This window comes from Triticum dicoccoides, chromosome 3B, assembly GCF_002162155.2.
Source record: "Triticum dicoccoides isolate Atlit2015 ecotype Zavitan chromosome 3B, WEW_v2.0, whole genome shotgun sequence".
NCBI lineage: Eukaryota > Viridiplantae > Streptophyta > Magnoliopsida > Poales > Poaceae > Triticum > Triticum dicoccoides.
The window spans coordinates 531,272,466-531,276,766 of record NC_041385.1 but is presented as its reverse complement, the minus strand read 5'-3'; positions in this window follow the sequence as shown (position 1 = coordinate 531,276,766).

The following is a 4,301-nucleotide window of genomic DNA, read 5'->3' as shown; positions in this document are numbered from 1 at the left end:
CTTATGGCTATTCTCTCTTAATTTACAAGGTTTACCATGAAGAGGGGGAATGCCGGCAGCTGGGATTTTGGCTGGAAAAGGAGCAAACGTTGGAAACCTATTCTGCACAACTCCAAAAGTCCTGAAACTCCACCAAACAACCTTCTGGATTTAATAAGAATTTATTAGTGAAAGAAATAGGCCAGGGGGCCCACACCCTGTCCAGGAGACAAGGGGGCGCGCCCCCTGTAGGGCGCGGCCTCCTATCTCTTGGCCCCCCTGGTGGGCCTCCGGCGTCCATCTTCTGCTATATAATCACTTTTACCCTGGAAAAAATCATGGGCAAGCTTACAGGACGAAACTCCTCCGCCACGAGGCGGAACCTTGACGGAATCAATCTAGGGCTCTGGCAGAGCTGTTCTGCCGGGGACACTTCCCTCCGGGAGGGGGAAATCATCACCAACGTCATCACAAACGATCCTCTCATCGGGAGGGGGTCAAGCTCCATCCGCATCTTCACCAGCACCATCTCCTCTCAAAACCCTAGTTCATCTCTTGTATCCAATCTTGTATCAAAACCACAAATTGGTACCTGTGGGTTGCTAGTAGTGTTGATTACTCCTTGTAGTTGATGCTATTTGGTTTACTTGGTGGAAGATCATATGTTCAGATCCTTTATGCATATTATTACTCCTCTGATTATGAACATGAATATGCTTTGTGAGTAGTTGCGTTTGTTCCTGAGGACATGGGTAAAGTCTTGCTATTAGTAGTCATGTGAATTTGGTATTCGTTCGATATGTTGATGAGATGTATGTTGTCTTTTCCTCTAGTGGTGTCGGGAGTTGGGTGCGACATATGCCAAAGGATGGCTTATCATGGTGGGGGCGAGTAGAACATCACCGGTGCCTGGAAATGGGATGAGGCAAAGACATGCACGCCGGTGGATCTTACCCAGCTTCAGGGCTCTCCGAGGAGATAACACCCCTACTGCTGCTCTGCGGGGTCTCCGCATGATCACTAAGGCAAAGTGAGTACAAGGTTGCTCCTTGAGCTGTTTCTGGAGGTAGGAGAGGGCAAGGCTAGCTCTCCCCTTCCCATATGATCTGGTCTAGTGCTAATGGATTCGAACCCTTTGCATGGGGCCCTAGGGGGTTTATATAGGCCTACCCCCAGGGGTACAATGGTAAAACCGGCTGGGCGCGGGTCCCAGCTGTCTGTCTCTCAGGCCGCCGTCTTCTCTGCCGACTACTGGGGCCCGCCGACTGGTGGGCCCCGCCGACCTGCCTGGTACGGGGCCGACAGTCCCTTGTCTGCCGCGGGTGGGTCTTGCCGGCTGCGGACTACTGTAGTCGTGCTTCTAATGACGCTGGCTTGGTCATGGGGTCATGGCAACAGTGCTGCCGCCTGACGGGCAATCACTGTTGCCATTCCCCGTCGTGTCTGGTTAATGGCGTGCAGGGCCCGTGGGAGGGGCCAGCCGACTCCTGGGGGCCGACTCCCAACGAGTCCGTCTTTGTGGCGCTCTCGCCGTCTTCTGTACCCCCGCTGACTGGTGGGACCCGCCGTCTTTGGGTCGTACACACAGGCCGTCGTGCGTACAGGGCTCCGCCCCCAGGGGCTGATGTCAGGGCTAGCATGGCAACAGTGCCGCGCCGGACGGAGATCTACGTCGGTACGGCGCACTGTGGCCATGCTTGCCCTCGATAAACGGGGCGGGAATGAGCCGCGGGGCAGCCGTTCCCCGTCCCGTCCATTATCGCGAAGGTACGGGGTGGTTGGAGTCGCGGGCCGACTCCCCATAGCCGGCTTCTTCGGGAGTCGCCGGCCAAGAGTCGGCTTAACCTGGAGTCGCCTCTGGGACTCGGCTTATCTTGGAGTAGCCTCCGGACTCGGCTTGACTTGGAGTCGCCTCTGGGACTCGGCTTATCTTGGAGTCGCCTCCGGACTCGGCTTGACTTGGATTTGCCTCTGGGACTCGAGGGGCGCAGCCTGCCCGATGTCTTGAAAGATTCTGGGACTCGGGTTGGCCTACCCGTGGCCCATTACTCCGACAGTAGTCCCCGATGCTAGTGAGACTCCTAGGGTGACACGTCGTGGGGCCTCAACAGTTTCATTCTTCTGGTGGTGGAATTTGGGCCTTGCTTGCCGTCTTCCTTCTGACCGACTATCTAGAGTCGGACTCGTAGAGGGCCGTCTTGCTCCCTAAGGAGTTTGAAAGTCGCGGTGGGAACCAGGCGGCGTGCTTGATACGCTTCCCCGTGGTCGCCCGTTGCGGACCCATCGCGTGGTGCCATGCGGTAGGGATAGTCTGCCCACCCACGCGCGCGACGGGACAGGCCGTCAGGTGGGGGCCGCCACTACCGCGCCTCGGCACGCGAACGGATCCGTTGCGGCCGAGCGGACGGTTGGGGTTCCCACGTTGTTACTGCGCGCAGTAACTTCGTGGGGTAAATCATGGGGGGGCGTGGGGCCCTGCGCGCAGTTAATCCCACGCCCGCCCCATCTGCTTCTCAGCCTGTAGGCCTATAAGTAGGCGGGGGGAGCAGGACGGCGAGGCACGCGCGCCCATTTTCCCCCCGCTCCCTCTCGGTTCCTCTTGCTTCTTCTCCCCCTTGCCGCCGCCATGCCGAACCACGCCGCGCCCGCAGCGATGAGTTCTTCCTCCGCCGCCGCGGCTCCTGCCGTGTGCTCCGGCATGTAGGACGGCTCCGAGGTGGACGACGACCTCATTGAGCTCCTCCGCAAGATGTGTCGGCTCCTCGGCACAACCTAGTGCGAGCCCGTGCCGCGCCGGCGAGGGAGATAACGCCGGCGCCGGAGGAGGGCGAGCGGGTCATATTCCGCTCACACCTCATGCGCGGCCTAGGGCTGCCGGCGAGTGGTTTCTTCCGCTCCTTCTTGGAATTCAACGGGCTCCAGCCGCACCACCTCACTCTGAACACGGTGGTGCTGCTGGCCGCCTTCGCCACCCTGTGCGAGGGTTTTCTAGGCGTTCTCCCCACCATCGATATGTGGGGAGAATTCTTCCAATCCAAGCTCGGCACGCACGTCTCCGGCGTGCCGGCCCAGTGCGGCGCCTTCATCGCAATGCGGAGAACAGCAGCCGACAATCCGTTCCCCGCCATCCCGCTGATCAAGTCGGTGAAGATGTGGCAGCGGTCATATTTTTACGTGAAGAACGTCAACCCAGAAGGCGACTGGGTCAATCTGCCGCACTATGAAGCCGGTGTGCCGGCTGGGAGGCTACCCAGCTGGTCCCACCGGGCCAAGACGCTCACACCCGCAGGCGCCGCTGCCGTCGCATGACTCCGAGTGCTGACGCAGTCGGAGGGCTTGACTGGGGACGACTTGCTGGCCGCCTTCGTGGCGCGCCGAGTCCTCCCTCTCCAAGGCTGACCTCATTTGATCAGTCAGATGAGTGACCACCGCGACCCGAGTCAGATGTGCACCAGGGACATGCCCCATGCGAAGGTGGCGAACATGGTGAACCACATCGCGAACTGCGAGCTTGCAGCGGATTGGCAGTTTGGCAAAGAGCCGTACTCACGCGCCAACCCCCCGCCTGTGGTAAGTCGTCTTTCTTGTTCCTCTATTTTCTTTTGCAGCTGAGTCCGACTTCTGATTTCTTTTGGTTTCTTCGAGTCAGAACCCCCTCATGCAGCCTTCGGTCGGCGCCACGGGACCGCCCCGCGAGTTTGTCCCCGACCGAGCGGAGAGCGACATCGACGACCCCGACTTGGGGGTGGCGGCGATGGAGGACGACGCCGAAGGAGGAGGAGGAGGAGCGGGAGGCGGCTTCAGGCCCTCGGCCACCTTCGCCGACTGGCCTGAAGACAACGCCGAGGGGGAGGTCGCCCCGCGCTACCAATCAAAAGTCGGCCATCCAGGCGCGAGTTCCTCCACCGCCTTGGCCGGTCAAGTCGGCGCGAAGAGGCGCCGGGCCGGGCCGAGTTCGCTCGGCGGCCGACCGAAGAAGTTCAAGGGGGCGGCCACCGCGACCAAGCGGGAAGAGGCGGCCGCGAAGGCCAACCGCTTCCGCAAGGAAGTAAAAAGGCCGTCACTCATCTCTGCGTAAGTGCTCCGTCTTTGACTTGCTTTTTTCTGTCGAATCTTGTCATAATTTCTTACATGCCTTCCTCGCTTCAGGGCCCCCCTTTCCCTTGAGAGGGTCACCGTACCCTCCATCAGGGGGTCGGCCGAGATGTCCGCCAATACTCAGCAGATTGACCCCGCTGCCGACCTCCGGGAGGCGACGGAGCGAAACGCGCGGGAGAAGCGCGACGAGGAGGAGGCCGACCACCTGGAGAAGGCGGAGGCCA